Source organism: Euprymna scolopes, chromosome 42 (genome assembly GCF_053919585.1).
Source record: "Euprymna scolopes isolate OS-2025 chromosome 42, ASM5391958v1, whole genome shotgun sequence".
In the NCBI taxonomy this organism is placed as follows: domain Eukaryota; kingdom Metazoa; phylum Mollusca; class Cephalopoda; order Sepiida; family Sepiolidae; genus Euprymna; species Euprymna scolopes.
The window spans coordinates 45,208,079-45,223,703 of record NC_136523.1 but is presented as its reverse complement, the minus strand read 5'-3'; the positions used below and the strand labels follow the sequence as shown (position 1 = coordinate 45,223,703).

Below are 15,625 nucleotides of genomic sequence, written 5' to 3'. Positions count from 1 at the left end.
GCCGCACATGGACGGGCCTACATAGCTCAGTCGGTAGAGCATCAGACTTTTAAGAACATTAGAATAAAGTCATCTGTGGGTCTGGGGTTCAAGTCCCCATGTGGGCTACTGACTTTTTTGCATGTTATTTACTATCAGTCTGTTTTTCTTCACATCCGATATATACGGCTTGATGTCTGATTGATTTTTTCTTTCCTAATTTTTGTTGTTATTGTTCCGGATTGTGCCGAACATGGACGGGCCAAATAGCTCAGTCGGTAGAGCATCAGACTTTTATGAACATTAGAATAAAGTCATCTGAGGGTCTGGGGTTCAAGTCCCCATGTGGACTACTGACTTTTTTGCATGTTATTTACTATCAGTCTGTTTTTCTTCACATCCGACATATACGGCTTGATGTATGATTGATTTTTTCTTTCCTTATTTTTGTTGTTATTGATCCAAATTGTGCCGAACATTGACGGGCCTATATAGCTCAGTCGGTAGAGCATCAGACTTTTATGAACATTAGAATAAAGTCATCTGAGGGTCTGGGGTTCAAGTCCCCATGTGGGCTACTGACTTTTTTGCATGTTATTTACTATCAGTCTGTTTTTCTTCACATCCGACATATACGGCTTGATGTCTGATTTATTTTTTCTTTCCTTATTTTTGTTGTTATTGTTCTGGATTGTGCCGAACATGGACGGGCCTACGTAGCTCAGTCGGTAGAGCATCAGACTTTTATGAACATTAGAATGAAGTCATCTGAGGGTCTGGGGTTCAAGTCCCCATGTGGGCTACTGACTTTTTTGCATGTTATTTACTATCAGTCTGTTTTTCTTCACATCCGACATATACGGCTTGATGTCTGATTGATTTTTTCTTTCCTTGTTTTTGTTGTTATTGTTCCGGATTGTGCCGAACATTGACGGGCCTACATAGCTCAGTCGGTAGAGCATCAGACTTTTATGAACATTAGAATAAAGTCATCTGAGGGTCTGGGGTTCAAGTCCCCATGTGGGCTACTGACTTTTTTGCATGTTATTTACTATCAGTCTGTTTTTATTCACATCCGACATATACGGCTTGATGTCTGATTGATTTTTTTGTTTCCTTATTTTTGTTGTTATTGTTCCGGATTGTGCCGAACATTGACGGGCCTACATAGCTCAGTCGGTAGAGCATCAGACTTTTATGAACATTAGAATAAAGTCATCTGAGGATCTGGGGTTCAAGTCCCCATGTGGGCTACTGACTTTTTTGCATGTTATTTACTATCAGTCTGTTGTTCTTCACATCCGACATATACGGCTTGATGTATGATTGATTTTTTCTTTCCTTGTTTTTGTTGTTATTGTTCCGGATTGTGCCGAACATTAACGGGCCTACATAGCTCAGTCGGTAGAGCATCAGACTTTTATGAACATTAGAATAAAGTCATCTGAGGGTCTGGGGTTCAAGTCCCCATGTGGGCTACTGAATTTTTTGCATGTTATTTACTATCAGTCTGTTTTTCTTCACATCCGACATATACGGCTTGATGTCTGTTTATTTTTTTGTTTCCTTATTTTTGTTGTTATTGTGCCGGATTGTGCTGAACATGGACGGGCCTACATAGCTAAGTCGGTAGAGCATCAGACTTTTATGAACATTAGAATAAAGTCATCTGAGGGTCTGGGGTTCATGTCTCCATGTGGGCTACTGACTTTTTTGCATGTTATTTACTATCAGTCTGTTTTTCTTCACATCCGACATATACGACTTGATGTATGATTGATTGATGTTTTCTTTTCTAATTTTTGTTGTTATTGTTCCGGATTGTGCCGAATATGGACGGGCCTACATAGCCCAGTCGGTAGAGCATTAGACTTTTATGAACATTAGGATAAAGTCATCTGAGGGTCTGGGGTTCAAGTCCCCATGTGGGCTACTGACTTTTTTGCATGTTATTTACTATCAGTCTGTTTTTCTTCACATCCGACATATACGGCTTGAAGTATGATAGATTTTTTCTTTCCTTTTTTTTGTTGTTATTGTTCCGGATTGTGCCGAACATGGACGGGCCTACATAGCTCAGTCGGTAGAGCATCAGACTTTTATGAACATTAGAATAAAGTCATCTGAGGGTCTGGGGTTAAAGTCCCCATGTGGGCTATTCACTTTTTTGCATGTTATTTACTATCAGTCTTTTTTTCTTCACATCCGACATATACGGCTTGATGTATGATTGATTTTTTCTTTCCTTATATTTGTTGTTATTGTTCCGGATTGTGCCTAGCATGGACGGGCCACATAGCTCAGTCGGTAGAGCATCAGACTTTTATGAACATTAGAATAAAGTCATCTGGGGTTCAAGTCCCCATGTGGGCTACTGACTTTTTTGCATGTTATTTACTATCAGTCTGTTTTTCTTCACATCCGACATATACGGCTTGATGTATGATCGATTTATTCTTTCCTTATTTTTGTTGTTATTGATCCGGATTGTGCCGAACATTGACGGGCCTACATAGCTCAGTCGGTAGAGCATCAGACTTTTATTAACATTAAAATAAAGTCATCTGAAGGTTTGGGGTTCAAGTCCCCATGTGGGCTACTGACTTTTTTGCACGTTATTTACTATCAGTCTGTTTTTCTTCACATCCGACATATACGGCTTGATGTATGATTGATTTTTTCTTTCCTTATTTTTGTTGTTATTCTTCCGGATTGTGCCAAACATGGACGGGCCACATAGCTCAGTCGGTAGAGCATCAGACTTTTATGAACATTAGAATAAAGTCATCTGAGGGTCTGGGGTTCAAGTCCCCATGTGGGCTACTGACTTTTTTGCATGTTATTTACTATAAGTCTGTTTTTCTTCACATCCGACATATACGGCTTGATGTATGATTGATTTTTTCTTTCCTTATTTTTGTTGTTATTGTTCCGGATTGTGCCGAACAGGGACGGGCCTACATAGCTCAGTCGGTAGAGCATCAGACTTTTATGAACATTAGAATAAAGTCATCTGAGGGTCTGGGGTTCAAGTCCCCATGTGGGCTACTGACTTTTTTGCATGTTATTTACTATCAGTCTGTTTTTCTTCAGATCCGACATATACGGCTTGATGTATGATCGATTTATTCTTTCCTTATTTTTGTTGTTATTGATCCGGATTGTGCCGAACATTGACGGGCCTACATAGCTCAGTCGGTAGAGCATCAGACTTTTATTAACATTAGAATAAAGTCATCTGAGGGTCTGGGGTTCAAGTCCCCATGTGGGCTACTGACCTTTTTGCACGTTATTTACTATCAGTCTGTTTTTCTTCACATCCGTCATATACGGCTTGATGTATGATTGATTTTTTCTTTCCTTATTTTTGTTGTTATTGTTCCGGATTGTGCCAAACATGGACGGGCCACATAGCTCAGTCGGTAGAGCATCAGACTTTTATTAACATTAGAATAAAGTCATCTGAGGGTCTGGGGTTCAAGTCCCCATGTGGGCTACTGACTTTTTTGCATGTTATTTACTATCAGTCTGTTTTTCTTCACATCCGACATATACGGCTTGATGTATGATTGATTTTTTCTTTCCTTATTTTTGTTGTTATTGTTCCGGATTGTGCCGACAATGGAAGGGCCTACATAGCTCAGTCGGTAGAGCATCAGACTTTAAAGAACATTAGAATAAAGTCATCTGAGGGTCTGGGGTTCAAGTCCCCATGTGGGCTACTGACTTTTTTGCATGTTATTTACTATCAGTCTGTTTTTCTTCACATCCGACATATACGGCTTGATGTATGATTGATTTTTTCTTTCCTTATATTTGTTGTTATTGTTCCGGATTGTGCCTAGCATGGACGGGCCACATAGCTCAGTCGGTAGAGCATCAGACTTTTATGAACATTAGAATAAAGTCATCTGAGGGTCTGGGGTTCAAGTCCCCATGTGGGCTACTGACTTTTCTGCATGTTATTTACTATCAGTCTGTTTTTCTTCACATCCGACATATACGGCTTGATGTATGATCGATTTATTCTTTCCTTATTTTTGTTGTTATTGATCCGGATTGTGCCGAACATTGACGGGCCTACATAGCTCAGACGGTAGAGCATCAGACTTTTATTAACATTAGAATAAAGTCATCTGAGGGTCTGGGGTTCAAGTCCCCATGTGGGCTACTGACTTTTTTGCACGTTATTTACTATCAGTCTGTTTTTCTTCACATCCGACATATACGGCTTGATGTATGATTGATTTTTTCTTTCCTTATTTTTGTTGTTATTGTTCCGGATTGTGCCAAACATGGACGGGCCACATAGCTCAGTCGGTAGAGCATCAGACTTTTATGAACATTAGAATAAAGTCATCTGAGGGTCTGGGGTTAAAGTCCCCATGTGGGCTATTCACTTTTTTGCATGTTATTTACTATCAGTCTGTTTTTCTTCACATCCGACATATACGGCTTGATGTATGATTGATTTTTTCTTTCCTTATATTTGTTGTTATTGTTCCGGATTGTGCCTAGCATGGACGGGCCACATAGCTCAGTCGGTAGAGCATCAGACTTTTATGAACATTAGAATAAAGTCATCTGGGGTTCAAGTCCCCATGTGGGCTACTGACTTTTTTGCATGTTATTTACTATCAGTCTGTTTTTCTTCACATCCGACATATACGGCTTGATGTATGATCGATTTATTCTTTCCTTATTTTTGTTGTTATTGATCCGGATTGTGCCGAACATTGACGGGCCTACATAGCTCAGTCGGTAGAGCATCAGACTTTTATGAACATTAGAATAAAGTCATCTGAGGGTCTGGGGTTCAAGTCCCCATGTGGGCTACTGACTTTTTTGCACGTTATTTACTATCAGTCTGTTTTTCTTCACATCCGACATATACGGCTTGATGTCTGATTGATTTTTTCTTTCCTTATTTTTGTTGTTATTGTTCCGGATTGTGCCGAACATGGACGGGCTTACATAGCTCAGTCGGTAGAGCATCAGACTTTTATGAACATTAGAATAAAGTCATCTGAGGGTCTGAGGTTCAAGTCCCCATGTGGGCTACTGACTTTTTTGCATGTTATTTACTATCAGTCTGTTTTTCTTCACATCCGACATATACGGCTTGAAGTATGATTGATTTTTTCTTACCTTATTTTTGTTGTTATTGTTCCGGATTGTGCAGAACATGGACGGGCCTACATAGCTCAGTCGGTAGAGCATCAGACTTTTATAAACATTAGAATAAAGTAAACTGAGGGTCTGGGGTTCAAGTCCCCATGTGGGCTATCACTTTTTTGCCTGTTATTTACTATCAGTCTGTTTTTCTTCACATCCGACATATACGGCTTGATGTATGATTGATTTTTTCTTTCCTTATTTTTATTGTTATTGTTCCGGATTGTGCCGCACATGGACGGGCCTACATAGCTCAGTCGGTAGAGCATCAGACTTTTAAGAACATTAGAATAAAGTCATCTGTGGGTCTGGGGTTCAAGTCCCCATGTGGGCTACTGGCCTTTTTGCACGTTATTTACTATCAGTCTGTTTTTCTTCACATCCGTCATATACGGCTTGATGTATGATTGATTTTTTCTTTCCTTATTTTTGTTGTTATTGTTCCGGATTGTGCCAAACATGGACGGGCCACATAGCTCAGTCGGTAGAGCATCAGACTTTTATGAAAATTAGAATAAAGTCATCTGAGAGTCTGGGGTTCAAGTCCCCATGTGGGCTACTGACTTTTTTGCATGTTATTTACTATCAGTCTGTTTTTCTTCACATCCGACATATACGGCTTGATGTATGATTGATTTTTTCTTTCCTTATTTTTGTTGTTATTGGTCCGGATTGTGCCGACAATGGAAGGGCCTACATAGCTCAGTCGGTAGAGCATCAGACTTTTATGAACATTAGAATAAAGTCATCTGAGGGTCTGGGGTTCAAGTCCCCATGTGGGCTACTGACTTTTTTGCATGTTATTTACTATCAGTCTGTTTTTCTTCACATCCGACATATACGGCTTGATGTATGATTGATTTTTTCTTTCCTTATATTTGTTGTTATTGTTCCGGATTGTGCCTAGCATGGACGGGCCACATAGCTCAGTCGGTAGAGCATCAGACTTTTATGAACATTAGAATAAAGTCATCTGAGGGTCTGGGGTTCAAGTCCCCATGTGGGCTACTGACTTTTTTGCATGTTATTTACTATCAGTCTGTTTTTCTTCACATCCGACATATACGGCTTGATGTATGATCGATTTATTCTTTCCTTATTTTTGTTGTTATTGATCCGGATTGTGCCGAACATTGACGGGCCTACATAGCTCAGACGGTAGAGCATCAGACTTTTATTAACATTAGAATAAAGTCATCTGAGGGTCTGGGGTTCAAGTCCCCATGTGGGCTACTGACTTTTTTGCACGTTATTTACTATCAGTCTGTTTTTCTTCACATCCGACATATACGGCTTGATGTATGATTGATTTTTTCTTTCCTTATTTTTGTTGTTATTGTTCCGGATTGTGCCAAACATGGACGGGCCACATAGCTCAGTCGGTAGAGCATCAGACTTTTATGAACATTAGAATAAAGTCATCTGAGGGTCTGGGGTTCAAGTCCCCATGTGGGCTACTGACTTTTTTGCATGTTATTTACTATCAGTATGTTTTTCTTCAGATCCGACATATACGGCTTGATGTATGATTGATTTTTTCTTTCCTTATTTTTTTTGTTATTGTTCCGGATTGTGCCGACAATGGAAGGGCCTACATAGCTCAGTCGGTAGAGCATCAGACTTTTATGAACATTAGAATAAAGTCATCTGAGGGTCTGGGGTTCAAGTCCCCATGTGGGCTACTGACTTTTTTGCATATTATTTACTATCAGTCTGTTTTTCTTCACATCCGACATATACGGCTTGATGTCTGATTGATTTTTTCTTTCCTTATTTTTGTTGTTATTGATCCGGATTGTGCCGAACATGGACGGGCCTACATAGCTCAGTCGGTAGAGCATCAGACTTTTATGAACATTAGAATAAAGTCATCTGAGGGTCTGCGGGTTCAAGTCCCCATGTGGGCTACTGACTTTTTTGCATGTTATTTACTATCAGTCTGTTTTTCTTCACATCCGACATATACGGCTTGATGTCTGATTGATTTTTTCTTTCCTTATTTTTGTTGTTATTGATCCGGATTGTGCCGAACATTGACGGGCCTACATAGCTCAGTCGGTAGAGCATCAGACTTTTAAGAACATTAGAATAAAGTCATCTGAGGGTCTGGGGTTCAAGTCCCCATGTGGGCTACTGACTTTTTTGCATGTTATTTACTATCAGTCTGTTTTTCTTCACATCCGACATATACGGCTTGATGTATGATTGATTTTTTCTTTCCTTGTTTTTGTTGTTATTGTTCCGGATTTTGCCAAACATGGACGGGCCTACATAGCACAGTCGGTAGAGCATCAGACTTTTATGAACATTAGAATAAAGTCATCTGAGGGTCTGGGGTTCAAGTCCCCATGTGGGCTACTGACTTTTTTGCATGTTATTTACTATCAGTCTGTTTTTATTCACATCCGACATATACGGCTTTCTGTCTGATTGATTTTTTCTTTCCTTGTTTGTGTTGTTATTGTTCCGGATTGTGCCGAACATTAACGGGCCTACATAGCTCAGTCGGTAGAGCATCAGACTTTTATGAACATTAGAATAAAGTCATCTGAGGGTCTGGGGTTCAAGTCCCCATGTGGGCTACTGACTTTTTTGCATGTTATTTACTATCAGTCTGTTTTTCTTCACATCCGACATATACGGCTTGATGTATGATTGATTTTTTCTTTCCTTATTTTTATTGTTATTGTTCCGGATTGCGCCGAACATGGACGGGCCTACATAGCTCAGTCGGTAGAGCATCAGACTTTTAAGAACATTAGAATAAAGTCATCTGAGGGTCTGGGGTTCAAGTCCCCATGTGGGCTACTGACTTTTTTGCATCTTATTTACTATCAGTCTGTTTTTCTTCACATCCGACATATACGGCTTGATGTATGATTGATTTTTTCTTTCCTTATTGTTGTTGTTATTGATCCGGATTGTGCCGAACATTGACGGGCCTACATAGCTCAGTCGGTAGAGCATCAGACTTTTATGAACATTAGAATAAAGTCATCTGAGGGTCTGGGGTTCAAGTCCCCATGTGGGCTACTGACTTTTTTGCATGTTATTTACTATCAGTCTGTTTTTCTTCAGATCCGACATATACGGCTTGATGTATGATTGATTTTTTCTTTCCTTATTTTTGTTGTTATTGTTCCGGATTGTGTCGACAATGGAAGGGCCTACATTGCTCAGTCGGTAGAGCATCAGACTTTTATGAACATTAGAATAAAGTCATCTGAGGGTCTGGGGTTCAAGTCCCCATGTGGGCTACTGACTTTTTTGCATGTTATTTACTATCAGTCTGTTTTTCTTCAGATCCGACATATACGGCTTGATGTCTGATTGATTTTTTCTTTCATTATTTTTGTTGTTATTGTTCCGGATTGTGTCGACAATGGAAGGGCCTACATAGCTCAGTCGGTAGAGCATCAGACTTTTATGAACATTAGAATAAAGTCATCTGAGGGTCTGGGGTTCAAGTCCCCATGTGGGCTACTGACTTTTTTGCATGTTATTTACTATCAGTCTGTTTTTCTTCACATCCGACATATACGGCTTGATGTCTGATTGATTTTTTCTTTCCTTATTTTTGTTGTTATTGTTCCGGATTGTGCCGAACATTGACGGGCCTACATAGCTCAGTCGGTAGAGCATCAGACTTTTATGAACATTAGAATAAAGTCATCTGAGGGTCTGGGGTTCAAGTCCCCATGTGGGCTACTGACTTTTTTGCATGTTATTTACTATCAGTCTGTTTTTCTTCAGATCCGACATATACGGCTTGATGTCTGATTGATTTTTTCTTTCCTTATTTTTGTTGTTATTGTTCCGGATTGTGTCGACAATGGAAGGGCCTACATAGCTCAGTCGGTAGAGCATCAGACTTTTATGAACATTAGAATAAAGTCATCTGAGGGTCTGGGGTTCAAGTCCCCATGTGGGCTACTGACTTTTTTGCATGTTATTTACTATCAGTCTGTTTTTCTTCACATCCGACATATACGGCTTGATGTCTGATTGATTTTTTCTTTCCTTATTTTTGTTGTTATTGTTCCGGATTGTGCCGAACATTGACGGGCCTACATAGCTCAGTCGGTAGAGCATCAGACTTTTATGAACATTAGAATAAAGTCATCTGAGGGTCTGGGGTTCAAGTCCCCATGTGGGCTACTGACTTTTTTGCATGTTATTTACTATCAGTCTGTTTTTCTTCACATCCGACATATACGGCTTGATGTCTTATTGATTTTTTCTTTCCTTATTTTTGTTGTTATTGTTCCGGATTGTGTCGACAATGGAAGGGCCTACATAGCTCAGTCGGTAGAGCATCAGACTTTTATGAACATTAGAATAAAGTCATCTGAGGGTCTGGGGTTCAAGTCCCCATGTGGGCTACTGACTTTTTTGCATGTTATTTACTATCAGTCTGTTTTTCTTCACATCCGACATATACGGCTTGATGTCTGATTGATTTTTTCTTTCCTTATTTTTGTTGTTATTGTTCCGGATTGTGCCGAACATTGACGGGCCTACATAGCTCAGTCGGTAGAGCATCAGACTTTTATGAACATTAGAATAAAGTCATCTGAGGGTCTGGGGTTCAAGTCCCCATGTGGGCTACTGACTTTTTTGCATGTTATTTACTATCAGTCTGTTTTTCTTCACATCCGACATATACGGCTTGATGTCTGATTGATTTTTTCTTTCCTTATTTTTGTTGTTATTGTTCCGGATTGTGTCGACAATGGAAGGGCCTACATAGCTCAGTCGGTAGAGCATCAGACTTTTATGAACATTAGAATAAAGTCATCTGAGGGTCTGGGGTTCAAGTCCCCATGTGGGCTACTGACTTTTTTGCATGTTATTTACTATCAGTCTGTTTTTATTCACATCCGACATATACGGCTTGATGTCTGATTGATTTTTTTTGTTTCCTTATTTTTGTTGTTATTGTTCCGGATTGTGCCGAACAGAGACGGGCCTACATAGCTCAGTCGGTAGAGCATCAGACTTTTATGAACATTAGAATAAAGTCATCTGAGGGTCTGGGGTTCAAGTCCCCATGTGGGCTACTGACTTTTTTGCATGTTATTTACTATCAGTCTGTTTTTCTTTACATACGGCTTGATGTATGATTGATTCTTTCTTTCCTTATTTTTGTTGTTATTGTTCCGGATTGTGCCGAACATTGACGGGCCTACATAGCTCAGTCGGTAGAGCATCAGACTTTTATGAACATTAGAATAAAGTCATCTGAGGGTCTGGGGTTCAAGTCCCCATGTGGGCTACTGACTTTTTTGCATGTTATTTACTATCAGTCTGTTTTTCTTCAGATCCGACATATACGGCTTGATGTATGATTGATTTTTTCTTTCCTTATTTTTGTTGTTATTGTTCCGGATTGTGCCGAACATTGACGGGCCTACATAGCTCAGTCGGTAGAGCATCAGACTTTTATGAACATTAGAATAAAGTCATCTGAGGGTCTGGGGTTCAAGTCCCCATGTGGGCTACCGACTTTTTTGCATGTTATTTACTATCAGTCTGTTTTTCTTCAGATCCGACATATACGGCTTGATGTATGATTGATTTTTTCTTTCCTTATTTTTGTTGTTATTGTTCCGGATTGTGTCGACAATGGAAGGGCCTACATAGCTCAGTCGGTAGAGCATCAGACTTTTATGAACATTAGAATAAAGTCATCTGAGGGTCTGGGGTTCAAGTCCCCATGTGGGCTACTGACTTTTTTGCATGTTATTTACTATCAGTCTGTTTTTCTTCACATCCGACATATACGGCTTGATGTCTGATTGATTTTTTCTTTCCTTATTTTTGTTGTTATTGTTCCGGATTGTGCCGAACATTGACGGGCCTACATAGCTCAGTCGGTAGAGCATCAGACTTTTATGAACATTAGAATAAAGTCATCTGAGGGTCTGGGGTTCAAGTCCCCATGTGGGCTACTGACTTTTTTGCATGTTATTTACTATCAGTCTGTTTTTCTTCACATCCGACATATACGGCTTGATGTCTGATTGATTTTTTCTTTCCTTATTTTTGTTGTTATTGTTCCGGATTGTGTCGACAATGGAAGGGCCTACATAGCTCAGTCGGTAGAGCATCAGACTTTTATGAACATTAGAATAAAGTCATCTGAGGGTCTGGGGTTCAAGTCCCCATGTGGGCTACTGACTTTTTTGCATGTTATTTACTATCAGTCTGTTTTTATTCACATCCGACATATACGGCTTGATGTCTGATTGATTTTTTTTGTTTCCTTATTTTTGTTGTTATTGTTCCGGATTGTGCCGAACAGAGACGGGCCTACATAGCTCAGTCGGTAGAGCATCAGACTTTTATGAACATTAGAATAAAGTCATCTGAGGGTCTGGGGTTCAAGTCCCCATGTGGGCTACTGACTTTTTTGCATGTTATTTACTATCAGTCTGTTTTTCTTCACATACGGCTTGATGTATGATTGATTCTTTCTTTCCTTATTTTTGTTGTTATTGTTCCGGATTGTGCCGAACATTGACGGGCCTACATAGCTCAGTCGGTAGAGCATCAGACTTTTATGAACATTAGAATAAAGTCATCTGAGGGTCTGGGGTTCAAGTCCCCATGTGGGCTACTGACTTTTTTGCATGTTATTTACTATCAGTCTGTTTTTCTTCAGATCCGACATATACGGCTTGATGTATGATTGATTTTTTCTTTCCTTATTTTTGTTGTTATTGTTCCGGATTGTGTCGACAATGGAAGGGCCTACATAGCTCAGTCGGTAGAGCATCAGACTTTTATGAACATTAGAATAAAGTCATCTGAGGGTCTGGGGTTCAAGTCCCCATGTGGGCTACTGACTTTTTTGCATGTTATTTACTATCAGTCTGTTTTTCTTCACATCCGACATATACGGCTTGATGTCTGATTGATTTTTTCTTTCCTTATTTTTGTTGTTATTGTTCCGGATTGTGCCGAACATTGACGGGCCTACATAGCTCAGTCGGTAGAGCATCAGACTTTTATGAACATTAAAATAAAGTCATCTGAGGGTCTGGGGTTCAAGTCCCCATGTGGGCTACTGACTTTTTTGCATGTTATTTACTATCAGTCTGTTTTTCTTCAGATCCGACATATACGGCTTGATGTATGATTGATTTTTTCTTTACTTATTTTTGTTGTTATTGTTCCGGATTGTGCCGAACATGGACGGGCCTACATAGCTCAGTCGGTAGAGCATCAGACTTTTATGAACATTAGAATAAAGTCATCTGATGGTCTGGGGTTCAAGTCCCCATGTGGGCTACTGACTTTTTTGCATGTTATTTACTATCAGTCTGTTTTTCTTCACATCCGACATATACGGCTTGATGTCTGATTGATTTTTTCTTTCCTTATTTTTGTTGTTATTGTTCTGGATTGTGCCGAACATGGACGGGCCTACGTGGCTCAGTCGGTAGAGCATCAGACTTTTATGAACATTAGAAAATAGTCATCTGAGGGTCTGGGGTTCAAGCCCCCATGTGGACTACTGACTTTTTTGCATGTTATTTACTATCAGTCTGTTTTTCTTCACATCCGACATATACGGCTTGATGTATGATTGATTTTTTCTTTCCTTGTTTTTTTTGTTATTGTTCCGGATTGTGCCGAACATTAACGGGCCTACATAGCTCAGTCGGTAGAGCGTCAGACTTTTATGAACATTAGAATAAAGTCATCTGAGGGTCTGGGGTTCAAGTCCCCATGTGGGCTACTGACTTTTTTGCATGTTATTTACTATCAGTCTGTTTTTCTTCACATCCGACAATAACGGGTTGATGTATGATTGATTTTTTCTTTCCTTATTTTTGTTGTTATTGTTCTGGATTGTGCTGAACATTGACGGGCCTACGTAGCTCAGTCGGTAGAGCATCAGACTTTTATGAACATTAGAATAAAGTCATCTGAGGTCTGGGGTTCAAGTCCCCATGTGGGCTACTGACTTTTTTGCATGTTATTTACTATCAGTCTGTTTTTATTCACATCCGACATATACGGCTTGATGTCTGATTGATTTTTTCTTTCCTTGTTTGTGTTGTTATTGTTCCGGATTGTGCCGAACATTAACGGGCCTACATAGCTCAGTCGGTAGAGCATCAGACTTTTATGAACATTAGAATAAAGTCATCTGAGGGTCTGGGGTTCAAGTCCCCATGTGGGCTACTGACTTTTTTGCATGTTATTTACTATCAGTCTGTTTTTATTCACATCCGACATATACGGCTTGATGTCTGATTGATTTTTTTTGTTTCCTTATTTTTGTTGTTATTGTTCCGGATTGTGCCGAACAGAGACGGGCCTACATAGCTCAGTCGGTAGAGCATCAGACTTTTATGAACATTAGAATAAAGTCATCTGAGGGTCTGGGGTTCAAGTCCCCATGTGGGCTACTGCCTTTTTTGCATGTTATTTACTATCAGTCTGTTTTTCTTCACATACGGCTTGATGTATGATTGATTCTTTCTTTCCTTATTTTTGTTGTTATTGTTCCGGATTGTGCCGAAAATTCACCGGCCTTCATAGTTCAGTCGGTAGAGCATCAGACTGGTAAGAACATTAGAATAAAGTCATCTGAGGGTCTGGGGTTCAAGTCCCCATGTGGGCTACTGACTGTTTTTCATTTTAATTAGTATCAGTCTGTTTTTCTTCACAACCGACATGTACGACTTGATGTATTATTGATTTTTTTTTCTTATTTTTGTTGTTATTGTTCCGGATTGTGCTGAAGATCGACGGGCCTACATAGCTCAGTCGGTAGCATAATAGACTTTTAAGAACATTAGAATAAAGTCATCTGACGGTCTGGGGTTCAAGTCCCCATGTGGGCTACTGACTGTTTTTCATTTTAATTAGTATCAGTCTGTTTTTCTTCACATCCGACACATACGACTTGATGTATGATTGATTTTTTTTTCTTTTTTTTGTAGTTTTTGTTCCGGAGTGTGCAGAAGATCGATGGGCCTACATAGCTCAGTCGGTAGAGCATCAGACTTTTAAGAACATTATCATAAAGTCATCTGAGTGTCTGGGGTTCAAGTCCTGATATCATGGACTGATCCAACACCCCTCAAAAGAATGGACTATAAAAAGACAAGCAAACTCTCCTCACGGTGGAGACAGAATTTAGTACTAAGCTGTCAATGGACGCTTAGATATGTGTGTACCTTTTTACCTTAATAAACCCTTTCTGTACAACCCCAGTAATGACTTGTTATTCATATAATCTACGATATAACAACTAGCGACGAAGAATTCGAACGAAACTCACTAAAAAACAAAGCGAAGGAATAAGCACCCAAGAAGATTAACGTGCAGAAAACAAAAGAAATCCAAAGAAGGAGGAAGAAAAAAAGAAAACTTTGACAGAGCCAACATTTAAAAAGTAAGTGTTTCAGTCGGTTACTGTCCTAAAAAAAAAAAAAAAAAAATTGACATTTTGAAGCGAACATTTTTTTGAAAAGAATATTTAAAAAAAAAAAGTGTCCATTTCAAGTTTTATTCGGCTGGAAGTGTTTTTTTTTCTTCTCTTCGGAAGGACATTGTGCTTTTAATTCATTGAATTTATAGGACATATGAGTTAATCTTTTGTTTAATTGTGTGGTTTTGTAAAAAAAAAAAAATTTTTTTTTAACATGGAGCAATTAGCGGAATTCACTAGAACTATGCAATCGGCATTGTTTGCACAACAAAAACAAATGGAATTACTTCAGCAACATCAGTTGAAGCAAAGCGAAATACTACAGAGTATTTTAATGCAGCAGAAAGACTGTCGTTTCACTCCTGAAGGAATAGCAAATTCTTTATCCGAATTTGTATACGAGCCGACAAATGGGTTAACTTTTCCGGCATATTTTCGGAGATACGAAAATATTTTTGCTAAGAGATGTCAGTCTTGGACAGACGAAGAGAAGATTATCCTTCTTCTTCAAAAACTTGGATCTCAGGAAAATACAAAGTATACGAATTTTATCCTGCTAAAGAAACCTGAAGAGATTTCTTTTAGTGAAACAATAAAAATATTGTCAAACATTTTCAGTGAACGAGATAGTCTATTCTATACACGTTATAAATGTTTAAATATCACGAAGCAGGAGGACGAAGATTTTATTACTTATGCAGGGAAAGTGAATGCTCATTGTGAATCCTTTAAATTAAAAGACCTCAAAGAGGATATGTTTAAAAGTCTAATCTTTGTGCAAGGTTTAACAGCCTCTAAAGATAAGGATATTCGTTCAAGGATATTATCCATTATGAACCAAGACACAGAAATAACGTTACAAAAAGTTACGGAAGAGTGTCAGAAACTGTTAAATTTAAAGCAGGACAATACAAGCATCGAAGGAAAAAATTTTGAAGAAAAAAATATGGAAAAAAAAAATGGAAAGGGTGATGAAATGTGCACACGAAAAATCCTGTAAGACATGTGGGGGAAAAAACCACT

General features: G+C 39.0%; 1 protein-coding gene and 58 non-coding genes across 60 annotated transcripts in view; 58 read left to right on the top strand and 1 right to left on the bottom strand.

The window, feature by feature from the left end:
- LOC145267073 (transmembrane protein 232-like) overlaps nt 1–15,625 on the bottom strand; it is a 288,020-nt gene that overhangs the window by 244,593 nt on the left and 27,802 nt on the right. The gene's annotated exons all lie outside the window — the stretch shown is intronic.
- On the top strand, nt 16–107 carry Trnak-uuu (transfer RNA lysine (anticodon UUU)). Its single transcript is given in 2 exon segments — nt 16–52; nt 72–107. It is a non-coding gene; the product is annotated as a tRNA-Lys (tRNA).
- Trnak-uuu (transfer RNA lysine (anticodon UUU)) lies at nt 240–331 on the top strand. The gene is given in 2 exon segments: nt 240–276; nt 296–331. It is a non-coding gene; the product is annotated as a tRNA-Lys (tRNA).
- On the top strand, nt 465–556 carry Trnak-uuu (transfer RNA lysine (anticodon UUU)). The gene is given in 2 exon segments: nt 465–501; nt 521–556. It is a non-coding gene; the product is annotated as a tRNA-Lys (tRNA).
- Trnak-uuu (transfer RNA lysine (anticodon UUU)) lies at nt 690–781 on the top strand. Its single transcript is given in 2 exon segments — nt 690–726; nt 746–781. It is a non-coding gene; the product is annotated as a tRNA-Lys (tRNA).
- On the top strand, nt 915–1,006 carry Trnak-uuu (transfer RNA lysine (anticodon UUU)). Its single transcript is given in 2 exon segments — nt 915–951; nt 971–1,006. It is a non-coding gene; the product is annotated as a tRNA-Lys (tRNA).
- On the top strand, nt 1,141–1,232 carry Trnak-uuu (transfer RNA lysine (anticodon UUU)). The gene is given in 2 exon segments: nt 1,141–1,177; nt 1,197–1,232. It is a non-coding gene; the product is annotated as a tRNA-Lys (tRNA).
- Trnak-uuu (transfer RNA lysine (anticodon UUU)) lies at nt 1,366–1,457 on the top strand. Its single transcript is given in 2 exon segments — nt 1,366–1,402; nt 1,422–1,457. It is a non-coding gene; the product is annotated as a tRNA-Lys (tRNA).
- Nucleotides 1,820–1,911, top strand: Trnak-uuu (transfer RNA lysine (anticodon UUU)). The gene is given in 2 exon segments: nt 1,820–1,856; nt 1,876–1,911. It is a non-coding gene; the product is annotated as a tRNA-Lys (tRNA).
- Trnak-uuu (transfer RNA lysine (anticodon UUU)) lies at nt 2,045–2,136 on the top strand. The gene is given in 2 exon segments: nt 2,045–2,081; nt 2,101–2,136. It is a non-coding gene; the product is annotated as a tRNA-Lys (tRNA).
- On the top strand, nt 2,486–2,577 carry Trnak-uuu (transfer RNA lysine (anticodon UUU)). The gene is given in 2 exon segments: nt 2,486–2,522; nt 2,542–2,577. It is a non-coding gene; the product is annotated as a tRNA-Lys (tRNA).
- On the top strand, nt 2,710–2,801 carry Trnak-uuu (transfer RNA lysine (anticodon UUU)). The gene is given in 2 exon segments: nt 2,710–2,746; nt 2,766–2,801. It is a non-coding gene; the product is annotated as a tRNA-Lys (tRNA).
- Trnak-uuu (transfer RNA lysine (anticodon UUU)) lies at nt 2,935–3,026 on the top strand. Its single transcript is given in 2 exon segments — nt 2,935–2,971; nt 2,991–3,026. It is a non-coding gene; the product is annotated as a tRNA-Lys (tRNA).
- Nucleotides 3,160–3,251, top strand: Trnak-uuu (transfer RNA lysine (anticodon UUU)). The gene is given in 2 exon segments: nt 3,160–3,196; nt 3,216–3,251. It is a non-coding gene; the product is annotated as a tRNA-Lys (tRNA).
- On the top strand, nt 3,384–3,475 carry Trnak-uuu (transfer RNA lysine (anticodon UUU)). Its single transcript is given in 2 exon segments — nt 3,384–3,420; nt 3,440–3,475. It is a non-coding gene; the product is annotated as a tRNA-Lys (tRNA).
- On the top strand, nt 3,833–3,924 carry Trnak-uuu (transfer RNA lysine (anticodon UUU)). The gene is given in 2 exon segments: nt 3,833–3,869; nt 3,889–3,924. It is a non-coding gene; the product is annotated as a tRNA-Lys (tRNA).
- Nucleotides 4,058–4,149, top strand: Trnak-uuu (transfer RNA lysine (anticodon UUU)). The gene is given in 2 exon segments: nt 4,058–4,094; nt 4,114–4,149. It is a non-coding gene; the product is annotated as a tRNA-Lys (tRNA).
- Trnak-uuu (transfer RNA lysine (anticodon UUU)) lies at nt 4,282–4,373 on the top strand. The gene is given in 2 exon segments: nt 4,282–4,318; nt 4,338–4,373. It is a non-coding gene; the product is annotated as a tRNA-Lys (tRNA).
- Trnak-uuu (transfer RNA lysine (anticodon UUU)) lies at nt 4,723–4,814 on the top strand. The gene is given in 2 exon segments: nt 4,723–4,759; nt 4,779–4,814. It is a non-coding gene; the product is annotated as a tRNA-Lys (tRNA).
- On the top strand, nt 4,948–5,039 carry Trnak-uuu (transfer RNA lysine (anticodon UUU)). The gene is given in 2 exon segments: nt 4,948–4,984; nt 5,004–5,039. It is a non-coding gene; the product is annotated as a tRNA-Lys (tRNA).
- Nucleotides 5,173–5,264, top strand: Trnak-uuu (transfer RNA lysine (anticodon UUU)). Its single transcript is given in 2 exon segments — nt 5,173–5,209; nt 5,229–5,264. It is a non-coding gene; the product is annotated as a tRNA-Lys (tRNA).
- Trnak-uuu (transfer RNA lysine (anticodon UUU)) lies at nt 5,397–5,488 on the top strand. The gene is given in 2 exon segments: nt 5,397–5,433; nt 5,453–5,488. It is a non-coding gene; the product is annotated as a tRNA-Lys (tRNA).
- On the top strand, nt 5,621–5,712 carry Trnak-uuu (transfer RNA lysine (anticodon UUU)). The gene is given in 2 exon segments: nt 5,621–5,657; nt 5,677–5,712. It is a non-coding gene; the product is annotated as a tRNA-Lys (tRNA).
- Trnak-uuu (transfer RNA lysine (anticodon UUU)) lies at nt 5,846–5,937 on the top strand. The gene is given in 2 exon segments: nt 5,846–5,882; nt 5,902–5,937. It is a non-coding gene; the product is annotated as a tRNA-Lys (tRNA).
- Trnak-uuu (transfer RNA lysine (anticodon UUU)) lies at nt 6,070–6,161 on the top strand. The gene is given in 2 exon segments: nt 6,070–6,106; nt 6,126–6,161. It is a non-coding gene; the product is annotated as a tRNA-Lys (tRNA).
- Trnak-uuu (transfer RNA lysine (anticodon UUU)) lies at nt 6,295–6,386 on the top strand. The gene is given in 2 exon segments: nt 6,295–6,331; nt 6,351–6,386. It is a non-coding gene; the product is annotated as a tRNA-Lys (tRNA).
- On the top strand, nt 6,519–6,610 carry Trnak-uuu (transfer RNA lysine (anticodon UUU)). Its single transcript is given in 2 exon segments — nt 6,519–6,555; nt 6,575–6,610. It is a non-coding gene; the product is annotated as a tRNA-Lys (tRNA).
- Nucleotides 6,744–6,835, top strand: Trnak-uuu (transfer RNA lysine (anticodon UUU)). The gene is given in 2 exon segments: nt 6,744–6,780; nt 6,800–6,835. It is a non-coding gene; the product is annotated as a tRNA-Lys (tRNA).
- Trnak-uuu (transfer RNA lysine (anticodon UUU)) lies at nt 6,969–7,061 on the top strand. The gene is given in 2 exon segments: nt 6,969–7,005; nt 7,025–7,061. It is a non-coding gene; the product is annotated as a tRNA-Lys (tRNA).
- On the top strand, nt 7,195–7,286 carry Trnak-uuu (transfer RNA lysine (anticodon UUU)). The gene is given in 2 exon segments: nt 7,195–7,231; nt 7,251–7,286. It is a non-coding gene; the product is annotated as a tRNA-Lys (tRNA).
- Nucleotides 7,420–7,511, top strand: Trnak-uuu (transfer RNA lysine (anticodon UUU)). The gene is given in 2 exon segments: nt 7,420–7,456; nt 7,476–7,511. It is a non-coding gene; the product is annotated as a tRNA-Lys (tRNA).
- Nucleotides 7,645–7,736, top strand: Trnak-uuu (transfer RNA lysine (anticodon UUU)). The gene is given in 2 exon segments: nt 7,645–7,681; nt 7,701–7,736. It is a non-coding gene; the product is annotated as a tRNA-Lys (tRNA).
- On the top strand, nt 7,870–7,961 carry Trnak-uuu (transfer RNA lysine (anticodon UUU)). The gene is given in 2 exon segments: nt 7,870–7,906; nt 7,926–7,961. It is a non-coding gene; the product is annotated as a tRNA-Lys (tRNA).
- Nucleotides 8,095–8,186, top strand: Trnak-uuu (transfer RNA lysine (anticodon UUU)). The gene is given in 2 exon segments: nt 8,095–8,131; nt 8,151–8,186. It is a non-coding gene; the product is annotated as a tRNA-Lys (tRNA).
- On the top strand, nt 8,320–8,411 carry Trnak-uuu (transfer RNA lysine (anticodon UUU)). Its single transcript is given in 2 exon segments — nt 8,320–8,356; nt 8,376–8,411. It is a non-coding gene; the product is annotated as a tRNA-Lys (tRNA).
- On the top strand, nt 8,545–8,636 carry Trnak-uuu (transfer RNA lysine (anticodon UUU)). The gene is given in 2 exon segments: nt 8,545–8,581; nt 8,601–8,636. It is a non-coding gene; the product is annotated as a tRNA-Lys (tRNA).
- On the top strand, nt 8,770–8,861 carry Trnak-uuu (transfer RNA lysine (anticodon UUU)). Its single transcript is given in 2 exon segments — nt 8,770–8,806; nt 8,826–8,861. It is a non-coding gene; the product is annotated as a tRNA-Lys (tRNA).
- On the top strand, nt 8,995–9,086 carry Trnak-uuu (transfer RNA lysine (anticodon UUU)). The gene is given in 2 exon segments: nt 8,995–9,031; nt 9,051–9,086. It is a non-coding gene; the product is annotated as a tRNA-Lys (tRNA).
- On the top strand, nt 9,220–9,311 carry Trnak-uuu (transfer RNA lysine (anticodon UUU)). Its single transcript is given in 2 exon segments — nt 9,220–9,256; nt 9,276–9,311. It is a non-coding gene; the product is annotated as a tRNA-Lys (tRNA).
- Trnak-uuu (transfer RNA lysine (anticodon UUU)) lies at nt 9,445–9,536 on the top strand. Its single transcript is given in 2 exon segments — nt 9,445–9,481; nt 9,501–9,536. It is a non-coding gene; the product is annotated as a tRNA-Lys (tRNA).
- Nucleotides 9,670–9,761, top strand: Trnak-uuu (transfer RNA lysine (anticodon UUU)). Its single transcript is given in 2 exon segments — nt 9,670–9,706; nt 9,726–9,761. It is a non-coding gene; the product is annotated as a tRNA-Lys (tRNA).
- On the top strand, nt 9,895–9,986 carry Trnak-uuu (transfer RNA lysine (anticodon UUU)). The gene is given in 2 exon segments: nt 9,895–9,931; nt 9,951–9,986. It is a non-coding gene; the product is annotated as a tRNA-Lys (tRNA).
- Nucleotides 10,122–10,213, top strand: Trnak-uuu (transfer RNA lysine (anticodon UUU)). Its single transcript is given in 2 exon segments — nt 10,122–10,158; nt 10,178–10,213. It is a non-coding gene; the product is annotated as a tRNA-Lys (tRNA).
- On the top strand, nt 10,338–10,429 carry Trnak-uuu (transfer RNA lysine (anticodon UUU)). Its single transcript is given in 2 exon segments — nt 10,338–10,374; nt 10,394–10,429. It is a non-coding gene; the product is annotated as a tRNA-Lys (tRNA).
- Trnak-uuu (transfer RNA lysine (anticodon UUU)) lies at nt 10,563–10,654 on the top strand. The gene is given in 2 exon segments: nt 10,563–10,599; nt 10,619–10,654. It is a non-coding gene; the product is annotated as a tRNA-Lys (tRNA).
- On the top strand, nt 10,788–10,879 carry Trnak-uuu (transfer RNA lysine (anticodon UUU)). The gene is given in 2 exon segments: nt 10,788–10,824; nt 10,844–10,879. It is a non-coding gene; the product is annotated as a tRNA-Lys (tRNA).
- On the top strand, nt 11,013–11,104 carry Trnak-uuu (transfer RNA lysine (anticodon UUU)). The gene is given in 2 exon segments: nt 11,013–11,049; nt 11,069–11,104. It is a non-coding gene; the product is annotated as a tRNA-Lys (tRNA).
- Trnak-uuu (transfer RNA lysine (anticodon UUU)) lies at nt 11,238–11,329 on the top strand. The gene is given in 2 exon segments: nt 11,238–11,274; nt 11,294–11,329. It is a non-coding gene; the product is annotated as a tRNA-Lys (tRNA).
- Nucleotides 11,465–11,556, top strand: Trnak-uuu (transfer RNA lysine (anticodon UUU)). Its single transcript is given in 2 exon segments — nt 11,465–11,501; nt 11,521–11,556. It is a non-coding gene; the product is annotated as a tRNA-Lys (tRNA).
- Trnak-uuu (transfer RNA lysine (anticodon UUU)) lies at nt 11,681–11,772 on the top strand. The gene is given in 2 exon segments: nt 11,681–11,717; nt 11,737–11,772. It is a non-coding gene; the product is annotated as a tRNA-Lys (tRNA).
- Nucleotides 11,906–11,997, top strand: Trnak-uuu (transfer RNA lysine (anticodon UUU)). The gene is given in 2 exon segments: nt 11,906–11,942; nt 11,962–11,997. It is a non-coding gene; the product is annotated as a tRNA-Lys (tRNA).
- On the top strand, nt 12,131–12,222 carry Trnak-uuu (transfer RNA lysine (anticodon UUU)). Its single transcript is given in 2 exon segments — nt 12,131–12,167; nt 12,187–12,222. It is a non-coding gene; the product is annotated as a tRNA-Lys (tRNA).
- On the top strand, nt 12,356–12,447 carry Trnak-uuu (transfer RNA lysine (anticodon UUU)). Its single transcript is given in 2 exon segments — nt 12,356–12,392; nt 12,412–12,447. It is a non-coding gene; the product is annotated as a tRNA-Lys (tRNA).
- Nucleotides 12,581–12,672, top strand: Trnak-uuu (transfer RNA lysine (anticodon UUU)). The gene is given in 2 exon segments: nt 12,581–12,617; nt 12,637–12,672. It is a non-coding gene; the product is annotated as a tRNA-Lys (tRNA).
- Trnak-uuu (transfer RNA lysine (anticodon UUU)) lies at nt 12,806–12,897 on the top strand. The gene is given in 2 exon segments: nt 12,806–12,842; nt 12,862–12,897. It is a non-coding gene; the product is annotated as a tRNA-Lys (tRNA).
- Nucleotides 13,031–13,121, top strand: Trnak-uuu (transfer RNA lysine (anticodon UUU)). Its single transcript is given in 2 exon segments — nt 13,031–13,067; nt 13,087–13,121. It is a non-coding gene; the product is annotated as a tRNA-Lys (tRNA).
- Trnak-uuu (transfer RNA lysine (anticodon UUU)) lies at nt 13,255–13,346 on the top strand. Its single transcript is given in 2 exon segments — nt 13,255–13,291; nt 13,311–13,346. It is a non-coding gene; the product is annotated as a tRNA-Lys (tRNA).
- Trnak-uuu (transfer RNA lysine (anticodon UUU)) lies at nt 13,482–13,573 on the top strand. The gene is given in 2 exon segments: nt 13,482–13,518; nt 13,538–13,573. It is a non-coding gene; the product is annotated as a tRNA-Lys (tRNA).
- Trnat-ggu (transfer RNA threonine (anticodon GGU)) lies at nt 13,698–13,789 on the top strand. The gene is given in 2 exon segments: nt 13,698–13,734; nt 13,754–13,789. It is a non-coding gene; the product is annotated as a tRNA-Thr (tRNA).